At 34.5% G+C, this 20,000-nt stretch overlaps 1 protein-coding gene across 1 annotated transcript in view; it reads right to left on the minus strand.

Annotated features, from left to right (window-relative positions):
• Positions 1-20,000, minus strand: part of LOC135214667 (uncharacterized) — a 142,471-nt gene that overhangs the window by 3,549 nt on the left and 118,922 nt on the right. The window lies entirely within an intron of this gene.

Here is a 20,000-nt window from a genome sequence, read left to right on the forward strand (position 1 = left end):
CAGTTAGACAGAATCTCCACAGAACTGGAGCCCTACAAAAAGTTGCCATATTGTATACAAACTCTACAATGACTAGAAAGAGCTTAATAATGTACTAAAAATATACAAATATGTTCTGAAGCTTGTTTTTTATATGTTGCTATATTGCTAATAGTCGGTTTATTTAGTTGAAGGTAACATATAACTACAAGAAGTATTACAGAGAGCATCCATATTTTTCCAAGTTCTAGATAAAGTTTTTATTTATGATAGATATATAGATAGACAGGTGCAACAGCGTTTTGGATGGCTCTCGTTAAGTTGCGAATAGAAAATAAAAGAAAGTCCATAACTAGATAAAGAATATTTTCACCTCTCCAGAATTTCATAAGGTACACATAAAAAGACAAGGGCCTTTAAAAAAGAAAAAAAAGAAACTTGAAGATGGATTTCTGATATGAAACGAAGTAATCAAAGTGCTTCTGTTGACGACTTCCGTATATGTTTTTGTTTCAATGTAGTACAGTAATAAAAAAAAACTCGTATCAGAATATAACACGATGTCACCAGATTTTGCTCGACATTTTATTGTCTTTTTTTGTTACGCGACGAAAGATTTCCTCCAGGTTTGCCATCTTCTTGATTAGTTCCACTTTTTTCTACACTTGGAGGCAATATGTGAATGCTTGCTCTGCCCTGCTAGTGGTATTTTTAGCTTGCTGAGTGAAAGGGTTTTCTTATTTTAAATAACTGTAGCAGCAGCAGCAGCAGCAGTTATAGTAATAACGATGCTAGATATCCTTAAAATCAAATAGATGCGTTGTTTGTAGACAGGTTTTATTTATTTGTGGTTGCTTTACTGAAGCTTATTCGAATATTGCCTTCATATTTTAGACACGTCTTCCTTCACAGCCCTTGTTAAAAAAAGGCTGAATGGAAGGCAAACCCACATTACCGCTTCTTTTCAATCTCTAAATCAATAAATCTCCGCAGAACTTCACTAGCTGTCCTATCTCATGATGCAAAATTTGGGTCATATTCTATTCAGAGGAAGGAGAGAGAGAGAGAGAGAGAGAGAGAGAGAGTCACTCCTCATTCCAGGTGAAATCAGTAACATTGGAATGTCATCAGACTGGTTGGTCCCGATTAATTACCGAATTTATCACTTCCTTTAGGAATAGTAGTTTCCCTACTGGGCCTTCCTTCCTTCCTCCATTACCTTATTTCTATTGGATAAGAGCGTCATTACACTTCTTTACATTGCGAAAATAAAAGTGTTGTTTTTGCCTTGATAACCGGGGATCGTACAAGCGCAAAGAGAATAATGAACTGGAAACCAATGCGAAAACCTATCTTCATGAGGGTCTTCCCAACTCATCACTTGGCCATAAAAGTTCTTCAACTCATTTCGTTTGATTCGTTTCTTCATACTTAAATTTCCTATTTCTCTGTTTCCTCTTCAACTGTATATCCCAGTCATGGGTGAGGAGCTTTCGTAGAAATTCCTCAGTATAGTCAACATAGATTCAGGAAGCTTGCGAATGTTTGAAGAGCTTAAAGGTCTCTCATGACCGGCAAAGGCAGGGAAACATTTCATTACACTAGCTGAGCATCCTAGAGGCCAAAGTTTGACACAGTGGCTGCTGATAACCAAGCAGGTAGACTGTTGCGCTCCAGTAAATCAGTCCAGGTTACATATAGATGAAGGAAACTTTTTACCTAGAAATAAATAAAGTAACGCCCTATTTACATCATTGTGTATAACTTGACTCACGAAAATCTGAACTCGATGAATATATAATAAAGGGCAAAAATCTACGAAGAGAAGTGAAACAATGGAGTACCACTGCAAGGCCTTTCGACTCTCGTCCTTTACTAAGCAGACTGATATGAATTTACTCTCATATTTATATCAGTCTGCTTAGTAAAGGACGAGAGTCGAAAAGCCTTGCAGCGTTCTCCATTGTTTCCTTCGTAGATTTTTCCCTTTTTTTTTTTTATGATTATCACGAAGATGATTTTTTTTCATCAGTGAAGGTCATTCATACTTAAACACACACACACACACATATACACACACACACACATACACACGGGTGAAATACAAATAAATGTAGTTGCTTTACACGTATGATTTTCTGCTCCTTTACTAATAATTAATCGATAACATATTTCAACATTTACACATTTCGTATATTTCCAACTTAATTCAAATACTTTTGATATATTTATTCTTTTCTTCATTTCATTTTCAGAGGATCAAATGCTCTAAGAGTGAAAAATAAATCCGCCACAATGAAATTAGGATGATTGCCCTCTGAATTTGTAATGAAAAACTGAAATGAAGGTTTACTGTTCTTTCCAACAATCAAGTAATGTGTCTCATTTTTATGTCAAGACACTATGATGAGATAATCAGGAGAAGCACTGTCTGAAACCCCATTTGTTTTTCGCAACATTGCTTACAAAACCTGTTCTTAACGCGTTACACCATGAACAATGAAATATCAGGGCGTTTCTCTTACAGGGATAACTAATACTTCTCTGTTATGAGATTAATATTTATATATGTATATAAACGATAATATATATATAATATATATATATATATATATATTAAATTCTATAAAAGGAAAAAAAATGCATTTCGTCTAACAATATTTGTTTTGCTAACAGCAAGTCAACAATTCGGTAAACGCTCTGGCTTTTCTACTCTCATAATTTACAATAATGATATATATATTATATATATATATATATATATATATATATATATATATATATATATATATATATATATTCATATAATTAACATTTGGTATTGCACTCGGTGATAAATAGCTTTTGAAGAACCTCCAGTATTATTGGGAAACATCACAAAGTATCTCTGCAACAACCAACACGTGAAGAATAAAAGAGCAGAGTGGGGAGAGGCTCATAGAATATAGTCATTCAGTATTTTCCAGTGTTTCTTATATGTCGGAGCAATGCATTGCTCGCGTCATCGTCGGTTTCCTAGAATCGTAGATAACGTTGTTTCCATTTGATTTATATGTTAAATTTCCGAGTTTTTGCTTTATCATTGTTCAAAAGGCTTCTAGAGCTGAAGTTATTTTTATTATGAGTGTTTCCGTGCAACGTAATCAAGAAAGAAGTGCTTTTTATAAAAAAAAAAAAAAAAAAAAAAATCCAGCCCCGAAATCATCGGATTCAGATACCATTCTTTCATATGACTTAATTACTTCAGCGTAGAGAGAATTCTGTACATTCCTTTACAAAAGAGACAGTAAATCTGCCGCAATTTAGGCAATAGTGAATTCTCTCTCTCTCTCTCTCTCTCCTCTCTCTCTCTCTCTCTTAGATGCAAGACCCCCTTTAGTTTGTTTCCTTCTATTTCAGTTGAAGGTTTGATTTGTTAACAAAGTTCAGAGATTTTCCTAAGCAAAGAAATTAATATTATAAAACTTTCAGTTAATTAACCTCCCTGTGAGCAGATTGAACTCACTTCCTTAAATTACTAAGTTTTATACTTTTGAAACATCAGTCCTTTCTGAAAATGTCAGAATTAAGCAGTATTCCACCACTCCTTGGTGATTCTCTTGTTGTCGCAATAATCCGCCTTCATACCTATATCCACAGAGCGATAATATTATCAGCTATTAGAGCCACAACTATATACTATTGTTCGTCATTATTACACTAATTTTATGAATACGTACTGGTATATCCGTTATTGGGAAACCCGCTATTTTACTTCGATTGCTTCAATAATCAATTATGTCTTTTTTGTTATTTCCTTTGTTTTCTGTGAAGGTGATTTTGGGTTTTATTGCTGACAAGGCAAACCATAAATCTTCCTCCTTAAGCCTCATAATCCTCGGTATGTCTTGATCGTAAATCTTTTTTTTTTTTTTTTTTTTTTTTTTTTATTATTCCAATCTTGCCAGGTTGAACGGACATATCCATATTGGTTGGTAAGACATCATGCTGTGTTCCTTTCTTTTGAGGTGGTAATAAGTGTGTTATGGGTTCTGACTGTTACCTCAACGGCAGAAAATCGTCGCATTTTTCGTGTGATGTTTTGACTATAACCATTGCTATTCTTTTTCCTATTGATCGTTTTGTCCTGTATTGCTTTATGATTCTTTCAATTTGTTATTATTATTATTATTATTATTATTCTTATTATTATTATTATTATTATTATTATTATAGTATTATTATTATTATTATTATTATTTATTATTATTTAATAACATAGAACAACGAACGCGGGTCATTTTGACGGCAATTTCTCTTTCAAATGTGTTCATTTTCCGTAATGTTTCTCCAACGAAATGAATCCCCTTGACTTTTACCAATTCATCAAGATGTATACTGAACTAAAATGAAACTGAAATTAGATTTTTGCTGCGCGAGATGTGGCCATTATACCTAAGACGACCGAACGGTCATTTTAACCGCAGGCTACGTATATGGAGAGTTCTGTTCGTCATTGTGACGTGGTACTATACACACATTTTCGTGACTGCATTATCCAGTAAATCATAATTATTTATTAGTCGCTTGCTGGGTTTAAATACGGTGAATATGTCCTCAAATGTAACATAGGTGATCTTATATCTGACGTCGAGGAAAAAGAATGTACACTCGACAAGAAAACTGAAGATACAGTTTTCATTAGCTTTCGTTAATCCAATTTCCCATTTGTTTTTACTGAAAAGACATAATATCGCTAAATTTACTCTAGAATATGAAATTATACTGCAAATTATATCATATAAATTGAAACTGCAAAACAAAACCGTTCGGATACTTAAAAACACGATATATGTCCGAAGTAATTGGAATTTCTCAGAGGATTCGTTCATAGAGATCTGGTAGATAGAATGTGAATTTCTGATTTTAGTACTATGTATCACGACGACAATATTTACTCGTTTTGCTTCATGAACGGGGATATATTGCATCATCGAAGTGGTGAATGTAATTATTTTTAGTTTCTGCTAACTTATGTTTGTATTCCAAAGCGATTAAAGTTAGCTGACGTCAATGGCACTCAATGTTGCGACGGCTAAGGTAGGTTGAACAAATCTAGTTGCATCCGCATGAGCGTTTTCTATGATGTGAGGAGGAGCCCTAGAACTTAGAGCGGGAAAGCGCAAGTCACTGGATACTGGCTAACGTAACGGATTTCACACTTTGATTACTTTGACGTTGACATGGATCGAATACTAGTTGCTGTTTACAAAGCTACTGTTTTTAAACATAAATCTTAATCAAGGTTAAAGTACCATGTCAGCTCAAAAGATTTTCTGGCTATATGCTCCCATTACGAAGCAGTTCGTAGTAGCCTACAGCCCTACACGACTGCATTTCTTTGCCGCGAGGCTGAAAGATCTCCCACGATATAAAGCTTTAATTGCCTATGCAATACATATTGAGTTATTTGTGGTATAAATATTTAACTTAACACAGCTTTTTTCGTGAATGATTTGTGGATGAAAAACCCGATTTTCAAAAGTAAAGACTATATCAAGAGAGCAAGAATGACCGCACCCTGTCTAAAATTTTCCACGTCTTTTTACAATCTTTGAATGCTACGGCAACTGTCGAATGTAATCAAGATTAGGGTATGAATTTCTTAGAGAATTAATTTAATATTGTGATCCTTCAAATTTTATCGAGCATAGTGCACCACGATCTTGGCAGTCATATCATATCGCGCAATCATAGGCATCTCGATAGAGATACTTAATTCATTATATTTTCTTCTGCCTTTCTCCCGTTACAAGTCCGTCACCAGTACTATAATTCTCTCTCTCTCTCTCTCTCTCTCTCTCTCTCTCTCTCTCTCTCTCTCTCTCTCTCTCTCTCTCGTCTCTCTCTCTCCTCTCTCCACTTTAAAACTATATTATTACCACTCAATCTCCCAAAGAAATATAATGAAATTAAGTAGTTATAAATAGGCCAAAGCTTTCTCTCTCTCTCTCTCTCTCTCTCTCTCTCTTCTCTTTCTCTCTCTCTCTCTCTCTCTCTCTCTCTCTCTCTCCAATTTTAATACACTTCTGAAAAAATATTATCACTCAATCTCTCAAAGTAAATATAATGAATTGAGTATCGCTATAGATAGGCCTACGCTTGCACGCTCTCTCTCTCTCTCTCTCTCTCTCTCTCTCTCTCTCTCTCTCTCTCTCTCTCTCTCCACTTTTGAAACATTTGAAAAAATATTCTCACTTAATCTCTCAAAGTAAATATAATGAATTAAGTATCTCTATCGATAGGCCTATGCTTGCGCGCGCTCTCTCTCTCTCTCTCTCTCTCTATCGTCATAATATTCCATTCTTTACTGTATTGTTCCTCACGATTTCCACAAGTACTGCCCAAATTTTAAAACCCTTTCTCTCAATGTTTAAGATCCGTCTTTAATTACGTATGAATTTTACGTCGGTTTAGTGTCAAGCATTACTTATAAATAAGGTTTCACAGTAGGTTTTAAAAAAGGATGATCGATATTCTACCCTGAACGGTGACGTTACCAAAAACCAATTAACGAATAATATAGAACCTGTTTCTACATTCAAGTATAAATGATTATAGGACCTCAACAGAATCTTTATGGTGTAAAGGTGATGGAAATGTAGAAAACAACAAACGATATGATTTTGAAGCTCCGCCCCCTTTTTAAGAGTTGCAGGTCTGGCATTATTGAACGATGTACAGACGGCCAACGAAGAATTGGCGTAGTTTCTTAATTCATTTGTTCGTTATGGAAATATTGCCATATGCAGGTGCCAGATTATTTACTTAACAAAAAATAATATTTCCTTTCATAGGTGCTATACTTGAAATAAATTACATTAGAATTGAGTAGACTTTTATTCAACGTGTTAATGATAATTATTTTGTCAAAGGTAAGGAAAATATATACCGATGGGTCCACGATTTCTAATTTTATTCTCAACTCTAGCTTCGTGACACCATACCGAAGATTTTGAAGTTGGCTTTGCTGCCGCTCGAGTCTTGACTCAGCATATCGTACTGCACTGGATTGTTGTCATTTCGTCTCCTACAGCCGATAAATAATACATCAAGGATTTAACAATCCTTGAAAACGATGTTTAATTAAACTAATTTTGTCTTTTGATCAATAAAATAATTTGCATGACATACTTAATGGGCCTAAATTGGACTTCTGATTGTCCCACATGATTAGCCTAGGTCTAATTTTCAGCATATACTCTATCGGATACGTAATATTAATGAATATTTAAATCGACAATATATTATATATCTATATATATATATATATATATATCTATATATATATATATATATATGTGTGTGTGTGTGTGTGTATATATATATATATATATATATATATATATATGTATATATATATATATATATATATATAGTATATTTAATCTGCTTTATTTATTTGATTATTCCCGTTATTCTTGTTTATTAGCCATGTTCGCCTTTCTTCTTATCCTTTTCATAATTGCTTCATAATTAACTCAGAGCTTATTCAGTCTTATTTTTTATGCGAATTCCTTGCATATCATCCTGTTTCATTTGGACACGTTGGAAAGCTGTGGGAGTCAAAACTGACGAATACATTAAGAAAGGCTTACTTTCATTAAAGCTTTCTTAGGTTGATCTGTCTGTAGCTATCCATTTCTTCTAAATAGAAATTAATTCAAAATTAGTTTCACATGTATACCTACTACTACCATAAGCATATTATAATAGCTGAAAGGATGAAAAATATGAAGGTGACGGTCTCGTTTAAGTCTATTTCATATGTTTTTTTTATTTTTCCAAGTAAAACCTACTGCTGTAATCAAGGGTTGCTCTTTGACGGCTACAGGGTGTAACACGAGTGTATGCACATATTTTGGGGATTGTAATATAAAGTTTCTTGAAACAGAAAATATTTTATAGAAACATCCATTTTAAGGCGTCCGTTGCCGGTGCCCGTTGTCGGTGCGGGGAATTTTAAAATAACCGTTATCATTAGTGATGCTTTCACGCGATACGAGTTCGTCGGATCGAGTAACCTGAGATGGAAGGAGGAGCAGAGGTGGCATATAGGAGTGATGGAAGGATTAGGCCGATGTTAATAAAGTATCTCCAATAAAATGTATTCTTTAGGTCTTGAAGAAAAAAAAATGCATGCATCATTGAAACTGTTTCCCTCCCTATACGTGGTATTCACTGGTCACCGATAAAAAACAAAACAAAAAGAGTAAGCCTAACTGAATCTCTCATCCATCAAAGATAAGTTTGCTTATTCATTAGACAACTATCAAAGATTTCAAGTCTAGATTTAAAAATCTCTTCCTCTCCATCTAAAGTATTCATCAGACACCAGTCATAAGCGTAGACCTAGTCATGATTCCTGGTTCAGCACTGTCGTGACGAGGCACCAGAATTCAAAATTCACAAATGAATGTTGCTCAGCAACATTTACACTACTGTATTTCTTGCTCTCTTGTGGTGCTTCGAGGCGTTCCACCTCTAGGCCCATGTTCTAAATTTTGCCGTTCTTTAAACAATTTGATTTTTCTATGTATGATTCTCTCCGGTTTATTGAGCTTTCTTGATATCTCTCCAACAGGAACTAGCACCGAAAGCAGTGCAATAATTGTCTCTCGCTCATCGAGGGATGTTTCTTAGACCGATAAATGACACATTGATATCAGATGCCCGTGCACATAACATTAAAAGCAATAGAGTGAGGTCGCCTGGTTCACACTGTTAGGATATGGTTTTTTTTTTTTTTCCTTTTAAATTTGATAGCATTTTGTGAGATTCCAATGTTTTCTGTAAAATTTTAACAAATGGAATAGTTCAACTTACCGTCAACTAATATTGAAATGATAATTAAGGACTATATGTTTATGCAATACTACTAGTGATAGGTGTCTCCTATCTATTTGGTAATGTATATATCTATGGTTGTGATATGACGTTTTTTTATCACTTCGTTTCGTTCACGTCAATTTGGCTATATGGGAAAATAGTTTTACACAATAACATAACATAATGTTCTAAAGATATCAGGGACTGTTTTTAACGTCATTACATATGATTTCTTCTATCTTTGAAAAGAAAAATAGATAAATAAGGCATGAATCGTGCGTCAGGCAGGTGAACGAAAAATTATGAAACTCTGCCACGAGTTTTTTGGCCGACAGTACGTCCGAAGATTTAAAAAAACTGTATCTTAAGTTTCCTTGCCGAGTGTACAGTGGTGCTCAAATTTCATGCGACATGATTCTTTTTGTATTGTCCAGATTCTCAGACTCAACGTGATGTTGCCAAGTAGTGTTATACTTTTTTTTCTAATGCCATACATGTCGAAAATTTTATGAATTCACAGCTAGCCATATTTTCCTTATGGTTATATAAATAGATCCCTTTTATGCATTGGTATAATTCGTAATCTGTGTGATTTGAACTGATTTTCTTTTTTTACGCTGCTAAGTTCAAAGTGCGGTGTGATAAGGTTAGCTGTGCCATCAATGAAAGCACATTTTACATGCTCCTCGGACTGGTCAAGCATAACTCAGCGTCCCTGCTTGCATTATGACAGTAGACCTAATAAGCTCAACAGTCATTTTCAACGTAGGAATATGAATTAAAACAAGTTTTCTTTGAATGTTGAAGCTTTCGGGTGTGTTTAAGCTGCCTGTATGTTGCAAAATGTTTTATAGGCCTTAAAAAATAATCTAAGCCTTCTGAGATATAATCTGTTATTAATGAATTTATTTGTAGAGATTATCTGTTTTTTGACGAATACAATAGGAGGAATATGAATTGCAACCAATTTTCTTTGAATGTTGAAGTTTTAGGCTGCGTTTAAGCTGCCTATATGTTGCAAAATGATTTATAGGCCTAAAAGAATAATCTAAGCCTTATGAGATGTAATGTTACTAATGTTTTTATTTGTAGAGGTTAACTGCTCTTTGAGGAATAAAAGATGACGATTTTGATTATATGGAGATGAATAATTAATCGAAATATCATAAGTATTAATATCAAGGCGTATGGAAAACTTGTTTTTCAACTGGTTTAAATATCATTTTCTTGAAAGTCCTTCTCCCCGCTTTTGGTGTATAATTTATTCTTTCTTGAGGTAACTTGAAGAAAAAGAATGTATAGATAACCTCATTTGCTTTCTGGCCAGAAATTGTTAATAGAGAAATGTGACTGTTAATTGTAAAGTAAAGAAATCTAACACCTAGGCCTAGGAACAATATCTTAGTTTTAACAAAAGAATAATTGCATAGGCGAATATTTGCTAGTATGCCATAATTTTTTAAATATTTAAGAATTATAACAATTATGTATGAATATCCAAATAAAGTGTTTTCAAGATAATTTCATTGACGCTACTCAGTGTAGACCTTATGTTACACCGGGTTGTTGTTGTTTGCACCGACACTAATGATATGTCACAGACGCTCCCCTCCCCTCCCACGTTGACATCGGTGGGCGCATTCTACTTTTGTATATACATATTTACATTTTTTCAGCATTGAGGTGTAAAAGCAATCAAATAGGAGCATTGAGGTGTAAAAGCAATCAAATAGGACTATTTCAAATTTTGTTGGCTTTGGATGCATTATTACTGTTATGACAATTTTTTTTCGTTTATTTTATTTAACATTTGAACTGATGCTTGATGAAGACTTCATTTTGGTCAAATGCTTCAGCGATGTGTGAACGAAAGTTTTGAAAATGTATCGAAAGAGTTTTTTTCTGAAATTTGCTACACGTGACATTTTCTTACAGTTTTGACATATATGGCAGATTTCACTTTTATGAAACATATTATGTCCATATTGTATGAGATAGTCGCGTTTCCGCATTGAAATAATAGATAAATATGTAGCATGTTAGGTTGCCAGTTAGTGAATTTTGAACGAAATCCTATGGAGTCATGTCGCATGAGATTTGAGCATCACTGTACATTATTTGTTGAAAACGCATCCGCGCGTCTGATGAAGAAGCCGATGATGACAATGATGACGGAGTACAAAGGGAGTGTGCTTTCGAATAAAGAGGAAGAGACCCAGGTGCGGAATGATTCTTAGAGAATATCATTTGAAGAGGTGTATGCGGCTATAGAGCATTATGATACCCGAGGAATTTTCGCTATAGGACAGCCAGTGTAACATCGTTGATTAAAAAAAAAAAAAAAAAAAATCGGGACCGCCATTCTTCCATCAAACAATGTAAGAAATCGTTTTAAAGTAGTGATGAGATTTATTTCCTAGGTTTTATGTGAGATCAGGCAAGATCCCGTCAATTGCAAACCGACAGATTTGTGTTGATATCGGAAGTTTTGGACAGATTGATCAAAGACAGTATTGTTTGCCATAGACCCCGAGAATATAATAGTGGATAACCAGTTTTACGAAATGTAGGTGCCCATTCATTGGAGCGTATTGCCAGCAATAACAATTTTTAGTAATTATGTATTGGTCAGCGGCTGATGTAAAATCAAAATAAATGTTAATTGGATTTCTATATCCTGGTGAAGATTACAGCCGTCCGGCAAATCAACCACTCTCCAATGCGTTGCTTTGAAGCTAATAAAACCGTAAATGGCAAAGGGAAAAAATGTGACAACGGATCCTTTTTTTTCAGTTGAATAAAACTGGCGGGAAAAATTACAAGCTAAAAACACGAGTCTCGTGTGGACGGTAAATCCTATTCGAATAGAGATTCCTACGATCGTTAAAAAAAAAAAAAAAAAAAAAAATCCCGTGACGACCTGTGCAGCAGATAAGAGCTGAAAAATAACCAATGCACTTTGACAGGCGTACCAATGTAAGCCAAACAAAAATGTACTTATACTTTGTAGCATAAACACAACTGTGGAACATTGAATGCAACCTTAACTTCAGGTCATCCAGTTTTATTGCTACATCTAAGTCTCAAATATACATTCTTATGAAGGATTAACAGAAAATGTAGCTACCTAAATATAGAATCTGTCATACTAATGAAGAAAGAACGTAACTATAAATGTAATAATTAGGGGTCCGCTGCTATTTCCAACGTTATCTGAAATTATCACCCTCCATAAAAAAAAAAAAATAAAATAAAATAAAGAGTTCGCTCTTCTTTTCTTCACTCTTGCTGACCAACCTCTCAAACTTACGTCTGGCAACTCTAGATATTTGGCCTTTTTTTTCTTTATTTTTTAAATCTCCTTTCTTGGCTGCCCAATACACCAATTCCCTCTATTGATTGCCTTGTGCACTGTATGGCCGAGAGTGCCAGAGTAACCCAGTGCTCGTCTTGACAGCCTAAATCTCATAAGATCCAATCAATAACTTCTTTTCTGTCTCTAAAATGTTCTCTTCACCGTTGACGATCTGTCGCTTGAACCTGCGATGTTTGAAGTTGTCACTGGGCTTCGTCAATCCAAATAACAATCTGTATACTGAGCAAAGCGTTGCGCTTTTGAGGTTTATGGTTGATCGGTTGAATATATATGGTACGGGGATGAGAATAGTGTGCAAGTAACTAAGCGGAAGAGAACAGATACCGAGCGTCAGACAAGAGAATAACTTTTATCAGTGAGTCTAATGTTCTTCATAATTTTCCCGGTTCCTCTAAAATGTCATAAAACATTACCAACATACATTAGCTTCGCTTGGCGCTCATGCTGCATTTGTTAACGCTGTTGATTTTATTTTCACATCGTGCTCTACGCTGTAATTAAAGTTTATAATATTGCAAATGACTTTCTTTTTTTGTCACGACACTACCAGCGCACAAAAGGCATGAATTTAAGCGACAAGTGCTTTATATTAAAGGCAGCATTTTATGATGTTATTTTCATAATACGTGAACGGTGAAAGTGTTCCGCAGAAGATAATAGTTTAAGATTTTCTAAAGTTAACAATAAATTCTCAGCTGCAATAAAACGGCTCACTAGTACAAACTTATGAAGAGGATTCTCATACTGAAATTCTTTCTCAATATAGAGTCGTGAAGTCTTTTTAACTCGTAGATATAAAAGAGAGAGAATTATTCTTCTTCAGCATGTTCACAGTCAGGATTTTCCATCATGCAGCATAATCGCAGAGACGACGATACAAACATTCTAAAAGACTATATTTTTTCCGAGGAAAATAGTCATATTGATAACAGCAATATCATTTTTCAGATTGCATAGGAAAGATAGAATGAGAAATTTAAGATGACGAAAAGAAAGACGATCACTTAGGTACGCATAACCTTAATAAATAATGATCATCATGTTTGATTATTTTTTCTTGCCTCGATATCAACAGCTACTGTTTTATAATGATAATAATGATGGAAACAACACATAAAAAAAACAATCATTATCGTTGCTAACCATAAATAAGCATGCTCATAGAGAAAATGATTAAACATACGGACAACATAAAAGAAAGTGCTGTTACGCAACACCAAAGCCGAGGCATCATCCAGTAAATTTCTTTCAGTTTCTGCTGCTGAAGCAAAGTCACTCCCTATAATAAATATTTCGGGACCGGAAAGAAGCAGCACAGCATGGGCACTCAGCCATGCAATATGGAAATGTCCATACAATCTGGCAGGTGTTTTTGACATGGAACGACGCCGAGCAGCGGAAATGCCACAGGCGACGTTCAGAAGATAACAGACTTTGCGAGACTGAAATTGGAGGGTTCAAGGTTTTCTTTGTGAACTATTAAAAATCACGACGTTTTCTTGAGGAAATAGAAGATTGACAAGTAAATTATATATTCGATAATTAAGAGAAACTACAGTAATGCCAGCAATAATACCGTGGTATTATAACTAATAACAAAAATGAAGTATTGCGTCAACAAAGTGAAAAGCTACATTATTGTGGTAAAGAATGAATTTTCGTTAGATGGAAGATTTGTTTCGGTCAGTTCTGACCTAGAGCAGGCTTAAATTATTAAATAGTGGAATGTGACGAAAAAAAAAGTACCTTAGACAGTCGAAATACCAACCTTCCGATTTGACAGTTCTGTTAATTAAGGAATCTTTGGTTTGGAGACTGAATTGATAACAGGGAGAATGGTGCATAGCAACATATTGTAAAATAATCGATAAAAGAAGCTTATACTTGCAAGCATGAAAGAAAGAACGAGGAGATAGGATGCATCCTGTAAAACTGTTTCAAGCGAATAAGATGTTAATAATTAGATATATTTTAGTCACTCTCATCAAGATGGTAAAAAGTTTGCTACTGCGGTGTACATGACCCCGAATCCAAGATACCCCCAACCCACCCCCGCCCCCACTCCCCTTTTTTTTCTTAAATACATAGTATTTTGTGCTGGAGTTTTAAAGCTTATCTTTGAATAAGGTTTCGATAAACTAACAAGCAGAAAATTACCAGTCAAAAGAAAAAGGCTTTGGTGACTAGAATATTTGTGCTGCGCAATTTCTATTTGATATAATAGAAAAATAACACGTTTATCTGTGCCAGTGTCTTATAAAAAATAACTATTTCAGCATCGTTGTGTGGTTGCAAATGATTTTACATTTTTTTTTAAATCATCGTAATTTACGCAAGTCCAATACTTTCAGGAATCCATTTATGACTAATAAGAATCAGCGATGCGCTTTATAAGATTCCTCTAACATGTTGGATTTTAAAGGCAAACAGACAAAATCGTAGGTATGGATAGTCATTTTATACCAGTAAGCTTTTCAATGGTTGGATTTTCTTTGGAATCATCCGCTGGTATATCTTTCTTAAATGACGATTGCGATTAAGAAATTTTTACAAAACGGCCCAATTTCATTTTGCAAGACGTACTAGTAGAGTGAAAACAAAAGGGCATGTCGATGTCCAGTATTATCTTCAACCTACCAGCTAACACCCCTCCCACGAAACACAGATGCTGGTGAAGCACGTTTCCGAAATTTTGGAGCAGGCGATGCATTAAAACTATGTTCGAAGATGGAGCCTCGGGCTGCCTTTCGAAAGGAGCTTGGACGATTTTTCAATACACTGCAGAATGTTTCGAGGGAACAAAGGCTCAGAAACTGGGGGCGTTTATGTGGTCCGCCTCTCAAATTCTTCTTCAGGTTCAAGAATCTTAGCAGGTATTTGTTTATGCATGCATACATACATACATATGTGTGTGTGCGGTGTGTGTTTGAGAGTGTGAAGATAGCAAGTATTTCACAGAATCATGTCCAAGTACATTTAAAGGGGAAAGACCGGTGAACTACTACACTAACTGCAATATATTTAAGTTCTATCATGAATTTCTTACAGGAACTGATGAAGCATATTACTAACAACAAATCTCAAAAACCGCAGTCTTCTTACGGTTTCTAAAGTTTTAATATCTCTTTTTGTTATTCATCTCTATGAACAATATATGTGAATATTTCTACTGAGCATACTGATACTGATGAGGATGATAATTGCATACAAACAATAAATTTTCATAACGACGATGAATATGGAAATACATTACATCTATATATAAATACCGTTGGAAATGCATTACATCTATATATAAATACCATTTAATCAAGAGTATTTGCAGTTCACGTGGGAAGGATTTAAAAGCACAGATGTGAAGGGGTTGGACGATATTAGATTATGAATGAGTAGAATAAATATAAATGATTAATTTTGTTACCTGTTCGCTTCAGGGTAGTGTAACATTTTTGCAAGACTTGAGATCAGAGCATGAACGGGTTTTGGCTCTGGGTTCCCTGCATATAAATAGTTATCTTTCCACTGTCCTACATGAAATGCAGTCTTGGTAAGTAGGAGGCCAATTATCTTTAGTCTTATCATTCCATTGTCCTTAATGACTTCGCTCTGAGTAATTATGGGGGCGATTGCTTCAGTCGTTATCTTGTGCAATTTTGTACGACGGCCAGGAGCAAAAAGAAAAAAAAAAAACACACAAAAAAAAGGGTCTTTAAACACGAACTTAGTAAAACCTACAAAGATACCATGTGAACCTTTTCATCATTATTATTGCAAGTAAAAAGCCAATAATATAAATAGGATTTAAAGCCGAATGATGACAGTCGAAACGTTTTTGTGGAAACAGGGTCACTAAATGCTGGAGGCGGCGATAGTCACTTAATGATGCAAGCTGTAGGTTAGTAGTAATATGGTCAAATGGTTGATATTTATCAACGGTATTACGTTTTAAAGGAAATAAATAATCGGTAGGTTCTTCGTTTTTCTTTCAAGAGAATCTGGTAAGTAATTTGAGCAACAAAAAGGACGTAAAAATGAATTGTCGTATTAAACAGAAGCTTCGTGTCACATGAGATAGCAGCAGAATATGAACATTATTTTCATACTTGAACGTAGAAATTATTGCTGCAGTTGATGGTAGAATTACAGAGTCTCTAGTTGCATAGAATAATGTCGGTGATAAAAAAAAAAAAAAAAGGACTCCTGTTTTTCTGGCCCCATTGATTTATTGGCTTTTGCCACTGACCTGATATTCATTTACTTTTTGTGAGGAATCATACTCGACTCTCATAACAACTATGCAAGATATTATAATTTCAAAATCTGAATTAATCTAAGCTTTGTGCTTTTTATTTATTTAATTATTTTTCATTCATTTATTATTATTTTTTTTTGCAGATGTCATGCAGAAATGGAAAGAATACGCTTATTCGTGTCCATTGCGGTGAGTAAGAATGACAAACACTATATTTTTCCTTTCTTAGTTTTGCTCTGCTCATAGAAATGTTTTTAATAAGAAAAGCTTTTAGAGTTTTTCTTAAGAACATGTAGAATAGAGAGAGAGAGAGAGAGAGAGGAGAGAGAATAATATACTTGTAGGAATAAATGCTTGAAGATACTTTATTTAATTTCTACTTTTCATAAAGTCTAGATTTTTATCATGTAAGGAGTATTTGTATAACTTCTGAAAAGATTTTAAACAACCCCCCCCCCCACCCCTTCTCGACCCCGCCCCACCCCACCCCCTTTTTTTTCAAGGATACATTTGAATTTTCGGAATAGATATTCAATGGCTGAGTCGACTGTCAATCCAATCCGAAGGTAGACTGGCAGACGAAAAATTGGAGGTCTATATTATTTCATGATTTGAATTTCACAGAAGGGCTAATTTTAACTTCCCTGAAAATATATTCTTTCTTTTTTTTTATTTGGTGTCATTGCTGAGCATTTGGAGATAAAAGGGACAACATAAATGGGCAAGCATCGAAACTGTAATAGCTCAAAGGGTTGGCAAATAAGGGGGACGAGCTTAATTAATGAGGTCAAAGCCGAAACGAAAGATACGGAAAGGTTAACGAAAAGCACTTTAGGGAACGGCGTCAAGATGCAAACGAAGTTAAAACAGCGAAAATGCTGCAACGCGACGTGAGATTTTTGATGATGAAAATTGTTGATTATTTGAAAAGTTGTGCGTATCCGATGGGATAAGTCTGCTAATAGATGGCGAAACGGGCTCGTACTTCTTTTAGTTAAGAAGAAGAAAATCATGTTCGGTTGGAAGGAAAATGGTATAGATATCAACTGAATGAGAAAATTAATTTTAGAGCAGAGAGATTAACACAGTCTTACGTCAATAGCGCGGATATTTTGGAGAGCTGTTGAATGTTGAGAATGAAAGAGAAAAGAATTTGAGTGACGCTTGAGTTGATTGAGTTAATGTAAATTCAAGTGTGCTCGTGGAGGTGTCTAGTGAAGACGTGAGCCAGGCAGCTGAAATGGTGAGAAAATGAAAGGCACCAGTGCTTAACGGAATTTCAAATACGTTTCTGTGGCACAGTGATGAAATTAAATGGAAAACAAAAGTCTGAACGGTGTCTGGAAGATGGCTGGACTTAGGTACAGAAAAAGTTCTAACGCATCTGTAAAACTGACAAGTACAGTTGAAATGGTGTATGTTGAAGTTCTTTATTTGAGAAGGTAGATAGACAGCAGAACAAGCAGAGTAAGGGTAGAACGGGTGTGGAACTATTGCTTAATACGACACACTTCCGAGTTCGTGGTTTACATGAACTTGGTAAGAGATTATGGGAAGACAGTGTTCTCCAAGGAAATAAAGGATGATGATTTTCATTGTTGAATCTTGATCTTGATCGCAAGTCCACGAGATTTCATTCGAACACTAAACAATGCGACCTCCTAATGGAATAAGAATTTATTAAATGAATACTTTTACTAAAGTCGTAAGGAAGCAATATGCATCCTGTGACTAAAATGCCGAAAATAACGTCATTACTTAATCAGTCAATATATAAACTCGAGTAGCAACGAATGAGGTCATCGATATTAGAATAACCACTTACAGTAGTAAGCCGAACACACAAGTATTATGACATAATTTAAAGATGGCGAAAACACTCTGTCAGGGAGTGAGAGAAAAAATACGAAAGTCGATTGAATTCTGTGAACATATGGAAAAGCAAATTATAACAGAAGCCGGAGGAAGACTTATGAATGAAATAGCAGTACCGATAAAGAATACTTTCAAAAACGCGTTTCATTTATCATTCCATTAAATTTTTTGGCGAATGAAAACCTCGACGGATTTAAAAAAAAAAATGTCATATGAATGTTTGTAAATGAATGGAATACAAGTGGTCTTATTAATTTGAGTAAAGTGCTTGATTAAAAATTTTATCCATGATTTCTATTATGATGACTAATTAAAACTCGTGTTTCTGAAATAATAATCAAGGTTCCATGAATTATTCAGAATGATGGAAAAAGTTAAGTTCGCAGTTGTACCTATTACAAAATCGAGGTGAATGATTAATTATATTCCCTCGTTTTTACTATGCTTACTTTTTAACAAACCATAAACATCGTCTTTAATAATAATTTCGTGTCTCTCTCATGATCGGTTGAATTATTTAGATCAATTCTCTGATTTCATTTCAGGAAAATGTACCTTATGAATAAATTGAAAGCCTAAGCATTATATAAAAGGACAAACAATTATTGGTTACGCTATAAATAAGGTACAAAATAATCCGTAAATTACACACACACACACACACACACACACATATATATATATATATATATATATATATATATATATATATATATATATATATATATATTGAGTGCGTGTGTTTGTGTGTATGTTAGGAGAGTGTGCGCACGCGAATGTAGAACGTAAAAGTAGTAACTCGACCCTATCTTCATTGCTATTTGAGTTTGTGGAATTAATTGCACACAACTAAAAGGAAAATATCATGCAAAGATATTATGTTAATTTCAGACAAATAAAGTAAAGTATAAATGGCTTGATACTGTAAGATCGCAAGCTTATGTAATTACTATTTTACTAATAGGTGACAGCAATTTATGAAATCTGGTTGAGTAGAGAGACAGGGACTACTCCCGTTTTATCCAAATCACAGGCATCATTTATGGGGCTACCAATCGAGCATGGTCTGTCTAAATATAATTGTCTGTATAGCATCATGGACTAATGCTTTATTTTACCTTTATAACAAAATGTAAATAAAAGTGATTACCCAAAAATGATCTCAGATCCATTCGGTGTTTCTCTCTCGCACAGTTGCATTTAAAGACGAAGAAAATAATTATTTTTGCTGAAATTATAGGCTTTACCAAATACATATATTTTTGTCTTTATATTATTCATGAAGGGAAATGGAACAACCAAATATTCACTGAAAACGGAACGAGCATGCAAGACAAAAATTATTATTTGATATTTGGCAGAAATGAAATTGGAAATGTCCTTCATGTGCCACTCCGAAATGCAAATAAAGTAGTTGCATTTCGCGGGGCGTTTAATCTTGTAAGTGTATATTGTAAAGAAAATGGACCCTAAACTCTTTGACCATTGAATTCGTAGCCAAGGAAAAATATTCGACTAAAAGCTTATCTTATTTTTAAAGAAATTAATCTTCATATATAGCTACCGTCACCCGTATTTGCTAATCCTCTGATCGGTGATAATACTTCAGAATATAAATTAAAAAAAATATATATATATTGCGTGAAGCAT

Source organism: Macrobrachium nipponense, chromosome 46 (assembly GCF_015104395.2).
Source record: "Macrobrachium nipponense isolate FS-2020 chromosome 46, ASM1510439v2, whole genome shotgun sequence".
Classification (NCBI taxonomy): Eukaryota; Metazoa; Arthropoda; class Malacostraca; order Decapoda; family Palaemonidae; genus Macrobrachium; species Macrobrachium nipponense.